This window comes from Capsicum annuum, chromosome 10 (genome assembly GCF_002878395.1).
Source record: "Capsicum annuum cultivar UCD-10X-F1 chromosome 10, UCD10Xv1.1, whole genome shotgun sequence".
Lineage (NCBI taxonomy): Eukaryota > Viridiplantae > Streptophyta > Magnoliopsida > Solanales > Solanaceae > Capsicum > Capsicum annuum.
In genome coordinates this window covers 204703837-204722012 of record NC_061120.1, presented here as the reverse complement: position 1 = coordinate 204722012, position 18176 = coordinate 204703837, and positions in this window count along the sequence as shown.

Here is an 18176-nt window from a genome sequence, read left to right as displayed (position 1 = left end):
TCCTAAAAATGTCACGAATACATTATTTTTTGTTAGTCCTACTTACTAAATAATCACTAAAATACTTGTTTTAATCAAGTTAAATTATCTAAATGAAAATCCGTGAAGTAGGGGTTGAGATGTCAACATGATGCAAGTGTTTATTAGGCTACTAGTTTAGGCATACGCGATTCATGCGTGTACCTGAGTTTAAATGCTATACTAAATTATATTTGTTTGAATAATAAAAATGAATTTTAGACATGTAAAAATGAATAATTTATTTAATTAATTGTATAGCAGTTTTAATATCTAAGATAGTAAAAATTTGGAATATATTGACATTTCCTTATATTTGTCAGTAAATTTTATTTTTAAAATAATTTTGTACTCATGGGTATATCAAATTTTTAAGTTAACCGTATACTTAGATTTATAGTTTCATTGAAAATTTTAAAAAACTTATCGTGTTTTATTTTAGTTTCAGCAAGTACAAGCGTAATAGCTGAAGATTAAAGATATTTTAGCATGCAACACAAGTAGTGTTTAGATTTTGCATCAGAATTTAGTCAAAAATTATACTTTTCATTGCTTAAAAATTTGTAAATGTTTGTAGTATCCGCTCTAATGTGAACTCATGTGATTCAATTCTCTATCTTTTATGAAGTATGATGTGATTATGTTTTGTGCCTCGGTGTTCACTAAGAAGATCGATTAGTGATTGACAATAAAGTTGTGCAATTTGACTTGATTTTATCCTAAAAGTGCGACATTTGACCTTCGAATTCCATGCAAACAATTCAGAAATTTTCTATTTGGATGTAAAGACAATTAAAATTAGTCTAGAGTTTATTAAGTTGGTATTTTTTATTCATCCACAACAACAACAACAACAACAACAACAAAAAATCCAGTGTATTCCCACATAGTGGGGTCATATTCTTTATTCATCCAATGTCAAGAAAATTAAAAATTAAAAACTTCTTCAGGGAGTTATCAAGTAAAATTGCAAATTCATGAGATTTACTAAAAAGAAACTAGGGGGTTTGGGCTGTAGGTGACAAAAGAGAAAATGAGATGTAGGCGACACAAGTCTTAATTATTGAGTGGAGGTGACAATTACTTTATTATGGATTAAGAAAGTTGAAAAAGTTTGAAAATAGCGCACAAGTTTTTAAATTTACATTTTAACCCAAATCTTTACCTATATAACATAAAACGGAGGGAAAAAGACTCCTTTCTCTCTCTTCTCATCCATTGTTATTTTCTCTCTTAGCAATTTGTTGTTCATTGTTGCTTCTACTTTATTCATCATCTTCTGCTTCATTATCATCATCTTCTACTTCATTATCATCTTCTTCTTGTTGATCATTTATTATTGTTGTTGTTGTTACCACTACTGCAGCTATTTGACCAATTTCTTAGGTCAAATTTTATTTCGAATATCACTTTCCACTTTGGCATTACTTCATAGGAGACCTTGGTAAGTCAAATTATGATTTTTAGTTGAATTTTTCATCTGGGAAACTGCTACTGTGTTGTTGCTCTTCCAACAATGGATAGAACCCGATCATGAATTCAACATAAGATCCATCTGTTTAAATAGATAAATCATCTGTTGCGATTGACGAGACATTTTTTTCAATGAAAGACTGATATGTTGGATTCATGTTTAAATAGATAGGTCATCTGTTGTAGTATTTGACATATCTATTGCAACAGATTAGTTATTTGGTGCGATATGATAAATATCTATTTCACTAGATTAGTAACCTGTTGCAATAGAACCTGAACACGATTCCAACAAAAGTGTTATCTATTGCAACAGGGTAAATATCTGTTATAATAGATTACTAACCTATTGCAACAGGTAAGCCATCTGTCACAACAGGTTAATTATCTGTTGCAACATGTCACTCATATGTTGGAATCAGCTTCAAAGGTAATTTAGTACTGTAACATCAATCCCAACAGGTGCTTCATCTGTTATAATAGATATTCAAGAGCGTAACATGAATCCTAACAGGTAAGTAATCTATTATGACTGATCACTTACCTATTGTAACAGATTACACATTTGTTGGGATTCATTCACGGCATTATGAAATCACTATTAATTTTTTTAATAAATGACTTTATTTAGGTACCACTAATGCAGGGATCAATAATAATAGGGGTGGATTGTCATGGTCAATGGATCGAGAAGAACAATTGATATGTATGGCATTGGAAGAAGGGTGAAATGCTAGAGACGATAGCTATAACAGTCCAAAGTGATATTTTGTATGATGATTTTGTGAACTTAATTATCAGCTTTTGTGGAATGAATTGTCAATCAGAAGAACTCGCCATCAGCTACATGCACAACTCCTTTGAAAATCAGAGGGTACTGCCTTTCAAGATAACCGATCAAGTTTAATTGCGTGCTTATCTAAGTGATTCAACCAGGCTGGTGTTAAGGGTGTACATGGTTGAAAAGATGAGAGAGAATAAGAACCAGAACGTAAAAGAAAAATAAGAACAAGAAGACTTCTTTGATGATTGTAACGCTCCAATTTTCTAAATCAAAATGCTACACGGTGCTTATGACCCCAAAGGACCACAAGCTAACCCATGACTGATATCTGTACCTGTATATTTCATAATATATCATAAATAATGTAAAAACATGCACTGAAAGGCCATTCAACTGAATAAAACATCTGATGACACAATGTCTAAAAATAGTATAACAATACCAAAACAAATCTAAAATAACTGTCTGACATGCTATAGTATGAAAACCTCTAAACTGTCTGAATAAGGAGTCGATAGGACATGTCCCCAACTAATTCCAACTGCTAAAATAAACTGAAAACTAAAATAGTAATGAAATCATTATGTTCTCAAAAGATAAAGACTGACTTCTAACTCTAACTGCTAAGACTGGAATCTACTGCTGATTTGGAGCTCGTGCCTCTAAACCTATGGCGTAAAATAAAACACCATAGCGCAAATGCGTCAGTATATCTGAATGTACTATGTATACGAGTGAGGAAGGCTAAATGCAAAGGGTTATATGCATGAACAATGTTGATTGATATGAACGTGAAAATACATACATGGATAAGTAACTGTAAGTAATCTCGCCATGATACTGACTATGGAGTCTGAACATTGACAATATAAGCTTACTGATACTAGGATACTGAATGACTGAGTTTACTGATATTGATATGTATCACTAATAAGTGATGGAACTGATACTATATTACTGATTACCAGAAGTCTGATACTATATTACTGATGAAGGGATGATTGTTTCTGACAGTTCTGTATTACTGATTACCAAAAGTTTGATACTATATTACTGATGAAGGGATGATTGTTTCTGACAGTTTTGATTATGAAGAACTGGTCTGTTTGACTGTATCTGACAGTCCTGAAATTGAGTAATGATAGTATGGGTTATGATGACTGATATAACTGACATGACTAACAAATGAGTTCTGATAGATGATATAGCTGATAACATGAGTTTTGATAACTAATATTACTAATAACATGAGTTCTGATAACTGATATAACTAATAACATGAGTTTTGCTAACTGATATAACTGATATTATTAGTGACTATATCTGACAACCATATATACGAAGAATTGATATGCTTAATCGTATCTAACAGTCATGAATGTGAATACTGGTAATATGAGTTCTGATAACCGATATAACTGATAACATGAGTGACTATAAGTGACAGTCCTAAATATGGTGGAACTATCTGAGTTTCATACTATACTGAGTTGACTGTATCTAACAGTCCTGAAATCTGAAGAACTATCTGAGTTCTTTTACTGAGATTGAGAATGAGACTGAAACTGAGACTGTAGGAGGTAATCATCTAACCGACATGCCCTGAATCTGAACTGATGGGGTCCAATCTGTAACCCCATCTGGAAGGGTGTCAATACCGTGCCATGGGTAGAGACAATATGTGAATAAACCCTAATTTGTTTGGGAGCTCTTTTCATCTGCCCTTGCTATCAGGTAACTCAAATGAGATGCATTAGCCCTATGTGTAGGAACATCTCAACCTATGTTGGCTATGTAGTTTTGGAACATAGGGATTGCTTCTAGGGATCTTAGTCCTTTCTAGCGGGTGAGTCCCCATCCCTAGGCTCACTCGGTGCTGAATCCTACTCCCAACTGAAAGACACTGAACTGATTAGCTGAGCTAAACTAATTAACTGAACTGAACTAATTAGTTGAATTGATGTTAGTGGGATTGTTTAGTGGAGCTAAACTGAGTTTACTAAGTTCCGTTGACTGACGAAATGTACTAAGTTCTGAGGACTGATTGTGAGTACTGAAGTTAATGAGATTTACTTGGAATACTGCTGAATTCTACTTTCTATCTGAATAAGGCTGAACTTTACTAGCTGATGAGGTTACTGAGGTTCTGAACTAAATATTTACTGAGATATGATAACTAGCTGAGATTATTGAGATTACTGAACTACTGAGACTACTAAGATTTTTGAGTTTTCCTGAGTCACATGACTGACTGAATTATATGGATCATGGCTTGACTGAGAGTATCGTGATAACATGACATGGCTCTAGGCACACAGCTATATTTTTTGGGTATGAGTACCCCCAGGACTCGATGGAAAGAAACTGACAAACATGAATTTCTTGAATGCATGACCAACATAAAATATCCATAATATCATAACTTGGGAAATTTCATGAAGTACATGGTTATCATACATCTTTTACATAAGTAGGATTTTTGCAAGTAAGTATAGCATAATCTCATAAGACTAGTTCATGAACAATCCAACAATATTTACAAGAAACAGTATCAACATGAAAATCATGAAACATTGGGGCATATCATGAATCCTTCACTTAGTCATAATTTAGCTATATTGCATGATATCTAGTTTCTTAAGCATTTCATCAAGCACCTTACATGCACAATTTTGGGCATAGGTATATTTATCAACATAACAATCTTAATCCATCCAAAATTCATGGGTTACAACTATCCTACTCATATGTTTCATGAAAACATATCAAGATACAACCTTGAACTCAAACAATAATCATCAACATGAATATAGCCATAACACAATAAGAAAATCACAATTTAAAATTTAAAACATGATTCTTGAGCTCCATGGATGAAAGAGATCCATGGATGAACACTATGCATGCCTTAAAGCTTGATCTTGAAAGAGATATAATGTTTCTTGAAGGTTCTTGAAGAAATCCTTAGGCTTGCTCTTGATTTTTCTTGACTAAGGTTTAACCCCTTTGGGAGAGAATGTTCTTGTTCTTGAGGAGATGGTCTTGAGAGAAAACCCTAATATTATGGTTGAGAGTGTATGATAGAATTCTTGAGATGTTTAACTGAAGAAAAATAGGAGAAAGTTATGTCCCTCGAGGGTTTTAAGTCGTGGGAGGCGAAGGAAATGACCAAAATACCCTCACGAAATCACTTTCTAATTGCTGAAAATCTTGGCTGACGACCAAGGCTGATAAGCCGTCAGACTTGTGATAAGTTATCACAAAATATCATCACTGGGGGCTGATTTCTGCCTAAGGGTGACGACATTCGTGATAAGCCGTCAGATTTGTGATAAGTCATCACAAAATATCGTCACTCAGTTTTCCAGCCTGACATGTTGGAGTAAAATGGGCATAACTTTTTGTTTAGATATCAGATTTAGGCAAAATTGGTATTGTTGGAAAGATAATTCAATTATCTATCTTTTGGTAGGTCATTAGCTCAATAATTCATAGTTTGAAGAGATATATGCTCATTTGAAGTTGACTATGGCAATATCTTTCTCAAGAATTCAATCGGTAATGAATGTTTTGATTTGTCTATTAGCTAGGAGTTATTTGAGGCCTTAATATGCATCAAAATTGATAATAACACTACCAAAGTACTAAAATTTATTACTCATAAGTTCGAATCATGATTCTAAAAATGTCTGAACTTTTGGGGTATTACACTGATAGGTTGGATGATCTAGACATGAATATTCCAGATGATGATCAAACACCTATGCCCGTTGATGCGACCAATACGACGTGCAGTTCTTCTCAATTGACACAGTTTGGAAATTTTCAAGATGACGGAACCGACTTTTTTATTGGAATGTCATTCAAGGAAAAGAATGAACTATCTAACACTTTGTTTATTTCTTGCTTGAAAAAAGATTTCAGAATAAAGAAGGTGATTAATTCGAGTAGTGTTTTTTGCTTCAAATGTACTAATTCGAACTGCAAGTGGTGGTTGAGGGCGGTGAAGTAAGCAAGTTTTGATAGATTTGTTATTCATAAATATGAAAAGCATCACACATGTGGTTTGGAGCACATCTCAGACCAAAATCCTCATGCCACGACAAAGGTCGTCGGTGAATATTTCAGGAGTAGTTTCCCCGATGGCAAAGGCCCTTCAACACGGGTTATGGACAATCAACTCTTTATGGATTTGGGTGTCCCAGTCAGTTATTGGAAGATATACACAACCATTGGTATTGCCTAGGACTTGGTTAGGGGGACACTCGAGCATGAGTATGCAGTCCTGGATGCCTATTGTTACATGATTGAGTCCACAAATCCAAAAAATAAGACGATATTGCATCTGGATGAAAACGGAAGGTTTAATTACTTTTTTTGTATCATATGGTGCATGGATTCAAGGTTTTCAACATTTGAGAAAAGGCATAGCCGTCGACGGTACTTCTTGAGGAGCAGGTATAATGGAGTTCTGCTGGCGACGGTGGCACAAGATGCGGAGAATCATATCTTTCCTATCGCTTTTTGTGTAGCGGACAGGGAATGTGATGCCTCTTATGGATTTTTTTAACAACTATGAAGTTGCGTCGAAGATACCAAAGAGTTGTGTTTTGTATTGGATAGGCATCCAAGTATTCCAATGATGGGTTCACTTTTCTTCGCTTCAGTTTACTTTGGTTGTTGCATCAGGCATCTTGGAGAGAACATTCGAAACAACTATCATAACAAAAGGGTCATCACCCTTTTTATAGAGCAGCTAAAACATATAGTAGAGAGGAGTTTTTAGACCATTTCAATCACATAGCGGATGTAAATCCCAAGGTAGCAGAATTTCTTGCAGGCGTCGGTTTTGAGAGATGGAGCTAGGCATTCTCTCCAGCAATAGGTACATTCTTATGAATTTAATGTCTTGTTTGATTTACAAGTTTAGTATTATGTCATACTAAGTGATTCTTTTCTATAGGTAAAATATTATGACATCAAACATAGCTGAATTGATGAATTCATTGTTTGACGATGAAAGAGAATTTCCATCAAGGTTATGTTTGAAAAAATAAGCAAGAAGTATAGCAAATTTTTTAATGAAAGGCGTGTGTAGTTCAAGTGCCCAAAAAAAAGAACACGATTTGTTCTCGAAATTGAAAAAATAATATCAACAAACGTCAGTTTGGGGAATAGGTTATTCTTTCATAAAATAGCAGATTACAAATTTAGTATCACCGGCCATGGTGATGCTGCCACGGTCGATCTTCAAATAAGATCTTGTACATGTAGAGTTTTTGACTTGGACAAAATACCTTGTCCACATGATATGGTAGTGATTCGAGCTCAATATGGTCGTAAATATGGACCTGAAGTTTACGAGTACTCCTCTTAATATTATTTGGTGGAAAAATATGAAATGGCATATAGTGGGCATATTACTCCAGTGCCTCCCGAAGAATCTTGGGTTATTCTTGCAGAGATTATGGGGAGATTAATACCTCCTCCATATATTGACCCAAGCACTATCAAACCGGAAAGAAAGCCATATAAGAGGAGACCTGGAGTTGGAGAATCATTTTCATCAAGAAGAAACAAGTGTTCCATATGTAAGTGCGCTGGCCACAAAAGAACTACATGCTCAAATAGTAATCCACCAAGATCGTTGTAATTTCAAATACTTGTATTGTTGTTTGTTTGTTGTGGACTTTTATATATTTAACTCATTATTGTGAACCTAATGTTATCATTTATTATATATAAAATATTTTTTTAATAACTTGTGCATCAATAAAAAGAGGCAAAGCATGAACTAAATAATACAATAGACCATAATTATTCTCATCAGTTCCATCAAACTGGAATGTTTTCCTCTAACAGATGACAAATGTAAGACCCCAAGAATTTTCTCGTCGTTAAAGGCTTTGAAATGAGTCAAAGTTGAGCTTAACACTTAGAATTTTTAGCTAAGAGTTTCAACACTTAGTTTTATTTTGAACCATTCATCTTCGTTGAATTTTTCCGTGACCTTCCCGATATTCATTTCGTAAAATTTTTATTGCATTGCGATGGGGCAAGGTCATAGCATATTCCGGGTGAGTTTCGGAATTTTTGGATGAGCCTAAGACCACGTTTTGTTTCAATTCCAGTAGACCCAGGCGATAAGCAAGCGCCGCCTGGGGTAGTGCATCGCTATAGAGCGGGCGCCGCCTGCTAATCACGCCAGGCCAAAAATCCAGCTTCATCCGTTTCATTAAGGGCAAGATGGTAATTTTTGAATCCTCTATCCTCTCTAACATAGGATTAAATTCCTAAAACACCAAAACATCATCACTTTCATTCAAATTGACCAAGAACAAAGCTTAGGGTTTCTATAGAGAAGTCAAGAGAACTCATGGTTCAACCGTAGCTTTTCAAATATTTTTGGATATTCAGAATCCCCGTTCCAAGGGCTACAAGAAGCACCTAACAATTTTGTGAATAGAGTTTCAGATTAGAGAGTTCATTCAACATATCCAATCTTGAGGTATGTGAGGTTATGAACAAGAACACCCTTTCGTTCTTGTAACGCCCCAAAAATGGGTCTCGAGGCGTCACACGGTGCTTGAGACCACAAGTAGCCCCAAGCTAACCCTTTGAGCCATCTAACACTATCACAAGCTTATTTTATGTTCAACATAGTCAAAACATCTAAGTGTCATCCTTCAAGTCTCAAAAACACTAGAATAGATAAATGTGGAAAGTAACAAAATATGATATCTCATGACAACTCCAACCATCTAGTCTAGTCTGACAAACCTCTAAAAATTAACAAAATCAGAGAGCCATTGGGACATGACCCGACTGACTCATACTCAGTGCCAAAAATAAACAACTTGAATAAAACAAGAGTCTGAATATCACGTCCTCGGATGATGAGGACTCACCACGGCAGAGGATGTAGATCAGTGTGCCCGAAAAATCACTGTCGAGCCTGGGACTGAGCACCTGAACCTATATTCCGAGAAAATATAGCCCACATCCGAAGATGTGGGTCAGTACTATAGAAATATACCCAGTATATGGGGGTGTATGCAATTTAAATGATCAATATCATAAGCATTTATAGGAAACATGCATGATATAATAAAAAACTCACCTAGCTCGAATAAAATCATCATAATCATGATAGAAAAAGATATCTCAAGTAAAACATGTGAGTCATCATAGTAAGTTCTCAATTTATATCATCACGGTTTCAAGCCATCAAGGTAACCAAATCTTATAACAGTTCTCTTTAGAATATAGTATTGCAATCATTTCGGAAACAATAACTTTAGGAAAAACCATCCTTTCAAACTTATATCATCATCTTAGATAGAAAGAAGACACACACACACACAGTGTGAGATCTCATAACTGACATAAACCATGTGAGCCACATGGAGTCCAATGTACAACCCACATTGGGGAGAGCCGTCCTATCCTTGCCATCGGAGTAGGACTATAAGTATCAAATCCAAAAACTAGTGATCACTATATCTAATCAGCCTCAATTTTGGCTCCTATGGGGGCACGTAGTTCTAGGGAAGTACCAACACAGCTATACCTCCCACTCAATGATAAAGACTACTCCCGGATTTAGCTCAAATCTTTTCAAAGAAAATCCACCACAAAATAATTTAGCAATTCACAACGGGAGCCATTATGCTACCCTTTTTTGATAATAAATCAAAATATGGATTTCTTTTCTCATTCGAGTTCAAAAATAACTCTTTCAAGACCAAAATGTCAAATCATTCAAATATCAAGGTGTGCATAACACATTACTTTCACAAAAATCATAATTCTCAAATAGGGTTCAAAACCCATATATCAATACTTGAGCAAAATATTTCAAGATTCACACTTTATGTAGCAAACATGTATAATTCATATGAAAATATGAAGATTCAACTTCAAACAAGATATTAACATCAAAACTAAAGGAATTTATCTTCAAGACATCATATAAATATAATAGTCTTTTGAACAGGAACGTAGGATAATAGTTTCTATCTCAAATTCATATCAAGCATGTAAAATCATATATCTTTGTAAAATAATACAAATTTTGGGTACAAGAATGAAAGAATGTTCTTGTTGAAAACCCCACATACCTTTATGGTAACGGATTTGTTGAAAGATTGCCCTAATTGTTTTTCTCCTCTAGTGCTCTAGGACGATGAACTTAGATTTATAATAGGGTTATGATATGTTTAGAATCTATTAAATTCATAAGGTTAAGTTTAGGGGTGTGTAAGGAGTGATAAAAGACTTAATTTCCCTCAAAATAAATTAAAACGAAGTGTTTTTACTACCTTAAACACCAAGTGTGTACCGCATTACTTATCGCACATATTTAAGTATGCGCCGTATTACTTATCGCACAGATTTAAGTATGAGCCACATGGCTTATCGCACACATTTAAGTATGAACCGCATTGCTTATCGTACACATTTAAGTATGCACCACATTGCTTATCGCACACCTATTCCAGTAGCCATGTGCGATTGGTTAGGCGACGCACTCTACTTTGCAAAGTCATAACTCCTTGCTCGGGTGTCAGATTTTGATAAAATTGGTATCGTTTGAAAGATAATTTGATTCTCTATAATTTGGTGGATAGAAATATGCAGAAATACCACATATTTATTAAGTTATGCTTATTCAAAGATGACCCTTGCGAATTCACACACTAAAACTTGAAGGATTTCGAAACTCTTAGCTTGTACTACCTTAAGTGACTCATATAACCACACTTAACACATCATAAGGTCTCTTATAACTAAGGTACTCTTGGTAATTCATGTTCCCAAATATGGCTTACAGAAATGGGGGTTTCACATGTACAAACAACAGTTCGCTTTCTAGCTTAGGAAAGTGCAGGGCATTACAGTTCTTGTGCCCAAAATTTATATGTATTTACGAAGATACATGATTTTATATGTTTTAATAAGAATTTGAAATATTAATTTATATACTATGTTGTTGTTCAAGAGATTATGATATTTTTCAATGTCTAGAAGATAAATTCCATGTGTTTGATGTTATTTTTATACTTAAAGCTGAAATTTTCAGATTTCCATATAAATTATGCATGTTTATGATATAAAGTACGAATCTTGAAATATTTTGATCATGTATTGTTATATGGGTCATGGATCCCACATTGAGATTGATGTTTTGAGAATTGATATGCTATATGCATCCCCGTCTTGACTATTTGGAAACAATTTAGAAAGATTTGACCTTTTGGTCATCATAGAGTTAAAAATCCACTTTACGAAAGAGATTACAAGCTTTATAATCGAGTTCTTTATGATATATGGGATTTCTCTAAAGTCTATTTTCTTGAGATTTTTGAGCATAGTATTGGGAGTAGTATTTAGCACCGAGTTGGGTATGTTACTATGGTTTCATAACACAAACTACGTGCCACCGTAGGTTGAGATATTTACTTCCACAAATTATGAATAATTGAGATAGTGATCACTGAGATGAGATTGTTCTACACCAATGGCAAGGGTAGGACAACCCTAACTTTACGGGGGCAAGTTGTGGGACATCATGGGTGCTCACATGGTGTACATGTCGGTTAGAAGAACCTCCCAAAGAGTCGTCCCTTATTCTTAGATTGATTTTACTGATTTTAAAGAGATTTGATATGCAGATTTAAGATGTATTCTATATTCCAGATTTCACTAAGATTATTGATGTGAGAATGAGAAAAGAATCTTGATATTTGAATTAAGTGTAATGGCTCATGATATTCAGATTTGCATGCTTTACCATTCATTATGTATGATTTCAGATTTTAGATTTCCTTCAAGTTTTATGAACCAATTACAAATGTCATGCATGATTTGGAAAGAAAACTTATGACATGATCGTTATATATATATATATGTATATAAATATTTTTATTTCATGTACCCCCATATACTCGGTACATATTCCATGATACTGACCCACATGTTCGCATGTGGGATACATTTTCCCTGTAATGTAGGTTCAGGTGGTCAATCCCAGATTTGACAGTGATCTTTCGAGCATATTGATCCACATTTCCTGCAGTGGTGAGTCCTCATGATCCAAGGATAAGTTATTTAGACTTCCTGTTTTACTATGAGTTGTTCATTTTATCTCTCGAGTTTGGGTCAGTTGGGGCTTGTCCCAATGGATCATTGATACATTATTTAGTAGAGGCTTATCAGGCTAGATTTGTCAGATTGGTCGGAGTTGTCAGATATTTCATATTTTGTTACTTTCTTTACTTATCCATATTACAGTAAGGCATTGCTGATGATGATTAGATGTTTTGATTTTAATGATCTCGAAATAAGCTTGTGATGGTGTTAGATGGCTCAAAGGGTTAGCTTAGGGCTACTTGTAGCCTTAAGCACCGTGTGATGCTTCGGGACCCATTTTTGGGGCGTTACAACAAATCTATCGAAATAGATGGATTATTTATTGACAGAAACCCAACAGATGACCAATCTATTCCAACACATGGTCTATCTGATGAAAGAACTCAAAAGCCAAAATTGCTAGTGCTACCGGATTCAACATTGCTCCTTGCCTCCAACCATCGACATGTTAACATGTATGTATGTTTAGAAGAAATAGACAGAATGAAAATTGAATAGGAATTAAAATGTCAAAGTCGACTAACAGTAAATTTTTTATTAAATGAAAAATAAAATACATTAGGTATAGATCCGATATAGAAAAATTAAAATACATACACTAAAAGAAAAAATACATTCTAATTATTATATCATCATTAATGATAGTCAGCCAATCAACTCGCAGTAGCAGGGCCCTCATCAACCTCTGCATCTCTCTAAACATCATCGCTCTCTTAGTGACCAACTCCCTCTACAGGTTATTAACCTGCCTCTGAAGTTCCCGCACTATGTCACATATAATAGCAATGTCCGAAAAAGGATCAGTCATATCTATAACACGCATGAATTGACAAATACAAAGAAAAAAGTCTAAAATGTAATACAACATATACGATCAACTGGTAAATTTACACCAGTAAAAAACTTACCTCAACGAGAAAGGAATATGCTCTTTGAAGAGAAGTGGTTGAATATGTCACACGAAAAGAAAAAATATAAAAAATAAATAAAGTTGCGTAGAATAAAGATTAAGGAGGGACCTATTTATAGAGGATTGAATTTGGACGTGTCAGACCAAAAGGCACGACTGTTCAGCTCCATTGTATTAATTATATTCAAACTGGTGGCATTTTGTTTTCTATGAAATTTCTTTAACATTAATACTTCTTACCTTTTCAAAATGGTCTGAGGCTCATTAACAGTCGTTATTATTAAGCTATTGCAACATATCACCCATCAATCACAATAGATTTAGGATTTGTTGTAACAGATGGATTAAATATGAAAAAGATAGTCTGTCAAAATAGATTTGCCATCTGTTGCAATAGATGGATTGTATGTGCAACAGATGTAACATCTGATGCAACATATGTATTATCTATTGTTACAGATGGACCATATGTTGGAGGAGATGTTTTGATTTCTTATAACACCTGATTCATCAGTTTCAACACATGGAGTATTTGGTTATTTATCTATTTTGAATGTGTTAGATAAAAGTCATGACTCTTCATCTCTTTTTAATAGTCCCTCCATTTCATATTAGTTGGGCCCTATGGACTTGGCACACCAATTAAGAAAAATATAAATTAGGCGATTATTTTACCAAATTGGCCTTATTAATTATGCTTTGAAAGTATAAATATGAATTATATACTTTATGTAGTCATTTAATAATAGGGGCAATCTTGGAAGAATATAATAAAATTCTCTTGATTTTATAAATAGGACAACTAAATTGAAACAAACATTTTTAGCAAGAAGTAATCACATGTGTGCTGATGAATAAACACCGTCTGGTCTATCACAACAGATTTACCACCCGTTGTAATATATGGATTATTTGTTGTGACAGATGGACCATATGTTGGAGAAGATGTTTTGATTTCTTCCAATATTTGATTCTTCAGTTGCAACAGATGGAGATTTTGATTCATCAGTTATTTTGAATGTGTTAAGATAAAAAGTCACGACTCTTCAAACCTCTTTTTTAATAGTCATCACATGTGTGCAGATGAATAAACAACACTGTTTGACATATCCTGGTGGGGTAGGAAGAATAAGGTGCGTGCAATGGATCCCATTTTCATGCATGGGAGTTATGTATATTATTGATCAGGCTATCATGACAGACACACATAAAGTGCAATGATTTTGTAAATATAGTTTTTTATCGATTAGACATTGATCCTTCAAATAAGATCCTGCATTGTACAATTTAGTTTGATAGGTACGAACTGATAAGGCTGAAGGGTTCCAAGACGGTGGTGTCGATACACTGTTACAATTTAATGACAGTTTATGCTCATGTTTTTGCATTAAGTTTGGGGAAGGGTTCAAGATTTTGGCGGCAGTGTAAATATCTAATAGTGATTGGATGGATTTTAATGGCACAATGGACTTCTTGAAAGGCCTCCAAAACCCTGAAATAAAGCAAACAATGATGGACCCAATGGAAATTCCCCTGGTCCAAACTTATATGGATAGGTTATTAGAGAAGACAATTATACAGTAGAAAATGCTTGGGAAAAGGCCTGTACTGGAAGAGGGGGCTTGAGAAGGCCATAAATCATCTCAGACCTTATTTAAGAGAAAATACAGGGTAGGAAGGAAAGTGTAGCAAAATTAGCCATTGAAATTGACACAAGAAACGAAAAAACTAAATGAGCTTCAAGTGTGAAAGTGTATCCAAATATACAAATCCATCAGTCGATGAAAAAAATAGAATGGTCAACAGGACTGGAGCTGGACACTTTGATCAAGAATGTAACTAGAGAGCATGGCCTCAATAAAGACTCTCACAAAGTGCAGGATCAGAACTCTAAGTAAGAAGCTTTGCGAGCACGAAGGTGGTAAGATTTTTGGTCAAAATTAAAATCTGAACCAACAAATCCTGAACTAAAAATAAAGGAAGTCAAGGCATCAATTTTTGAAATCTAACTTGCATGTTATTCCTTTTGTTTGTGGTTATGATCAAGTCAATGATAGTAGAAACAAAAAGGTCCGAAGTTGGGCTGAAATCCCATGCCTTGTTATTTCCACTACCTTTAACCTTACCAAAGCAATGAACAGGAGGCATGGAATGCAAGTTTAACTGGAGAAATTGCCACCTTGGCTTGATCCCATATTTTTAATGCAGAAGTAGTTGGTTCAGCTTTCAATTCAGACCAGCAATCTTACCACCTTCCGTGCTCGCGAAGCAGCTTCCTTAGAGTTCTGGTCCTGCATTTTGTGGGTCTTCATTGAGGCCACGCTCACTAGTTGCAGTCTCTAGCAAAGTGAACAACTCAAGTCCTCTCAACCATTTTTCTTTTTCTTCAATGACTGATGGATTTTATTTTTTGGATACACTTTTATATTCACAGTTCATCAGTTTTTTCATTTTATATATCAATTTTATCAGCCACTTTTGCTATCATTTCCTTCCTACCCTGTGTATCCTTTTAAACAAGGACTGAGATGAAATATGGCCTTCTCAACCTCCCTCTTCCCGTACATGTATTCTCCCAAGCACCTTCTGCTGTACAATAGTCTCCTCCAATAACCCATCTAGATAAATTTGGACAAGGGAAATTTCTATTGGTTCCATCATTGTTTGCTACAGTGTGAGGCTTCGAAGGCCTTTCAACAAGTTCATTGAGCAATTAAAGCCGGTCCAATCACTATTGAATATTTACACCGCCTCCAAAAACTTGAACCATTCCCCAAACTTGACACAAAAATATAAGCATTAACCGTCATTAAATTATAACGGGGTATCGACACCATCGTCTTGGTCCCTCATCCTTACCAGTTTGAACCTAACAAACTTAACTATAAAATGCCATATCTTGTTTGGAGGTTTAATGCCTAATAGGTAAAGAACAAACATTCCCAAAATCATTATACTAGATGTGTGTTTTCATGATAGGTTGATCAGTAATACAAACCTCCCACAAATGAAGTGGTTCCATCTGTAAGCAACTTATTCCTTCAAACCCATCTTTACTCGAGAATAATGCTGACCAGGAAAAAGTGGATCCAGTTTCACTTTCTTTTATCTGTAAACAAGAGAAATATATTTGATTTCAAACAAGAGAAGAACTAAAAGAACATTACAAAAGGATAACACAAAATTGAGTGAAACAACAGATAACTAATCTGATGCAACAGATTACCCATCTGTTCAATCAATGAGGCATCTATTGCAACAGATGGATGACATGTTGGAATAGATGGTTCATCTATTGGAATAAATCAAACCGACCTTGCTACTGGTTTGATTTCTTCAAACAGTTGCTCCGTCTGTATCAAACCGGCCTTTATACTGGTTTGACTTCTTCAAATAGTTGCTCCATTTGTTCCAACAGTTGATTCATCAGTTGCAACAATTGAGGAAATTATTGCAACACTTCCACCGACAACATCAACAACAAAGAAACAACACTATTTGTTCCAACACCATCCACAACACAAACATCACATGCTCCAACACGTCCATCACTCGAAACAACAGCACCATCAAAGTACTAGACAAAAGATATTAAAAAAACTATACTAACAATAAGGATTTTTAAGTTCTCCCAACAGATGAATTTTTTTGCATATTTTAACAAAAACAACGGTTCGTTCATTCAAGACTTAAAAGTCACCTTTCCTTCAATTTTTTAATAAATAGGAAATAGGTAATGGGTAAATCATTAATAGCAACAAATGTAAATATCTAATTTAAACGACATACAAAGAAGAAGACGACATAGAAAGAGCAATAGTGAACCATACCTGCAATGTCAAAAAAAAGACAAGGGATCAGAACATCCAGTTCAGTCGAGAAAAGATATTGATTGGTTGAGATTCAAAAAAATCCTCATCCGAAAGAAGAGAGAAAAGAGAGAAAAAAAAGAAAACAAAGAGAATTGAGAATAAAGAAGAGTGATAGATGAGTTGAGTCTTACTTTATGGCTGAAGGAGAGAGTATCTAGATATGGGTTTTAAATATTCATTAATAACTTTTAAAGGACACGAGGAGACGGTGACATTGAAAAGACCAGATAAGACTACTCAGAAGATTTTTGAGTTATCCAAGTAGTACGGAGTAATATTTTTTACCGCCTTAGTATTTTAACTTTTTAATCTTAGACAGGAAATACCTAAATTTCTTTTAAAAAAAGGACCTTAAAATATTTAAGTGGAACAAATTACAATTTCTGTTTGGAAATTTCTAAAGCTCGGTAATCTGTCGCAATAAATGACATGATCTGTTTGATAGTTTACAACAGATGTGTAATATGTCGCAACATATTACATAATTTGTTTGATTTAATCAAACCAAAAAGACATTTGTTGCAATAGGTTGAACATTTGTTTATATATAATTTCAATTGAGTTCATATGCTAGACTAATACCTTAATTGAATAATCTAGGACTAGGGGTGAGTTCTTATAGGGTCAACTACAACTTTAATTTAATAGTCTTTTGGTAATTGCATGATGAGAAGGTATTGCGTTCCTCTCGACCAGAGTCGTTGATCAATCACTCTGAGCTAAACCGATTCTTACCACCTCATATGTTTAACTAATACCTTCATTGATTAATCTAGAACTTAGGGTGAGTTCTCATAGGGTCAACTACTATAGATGGCAGTGCCTATTTGATAATTTACAACATATGGGTAATTTGTTGCGACATATGACAATCATTTTGATCATTTACAGCAGATGGGTAATCTATCACAACAGATGACTTAATTTGTATGATAATTTACAACAGATTCATAATATGTTACAATAG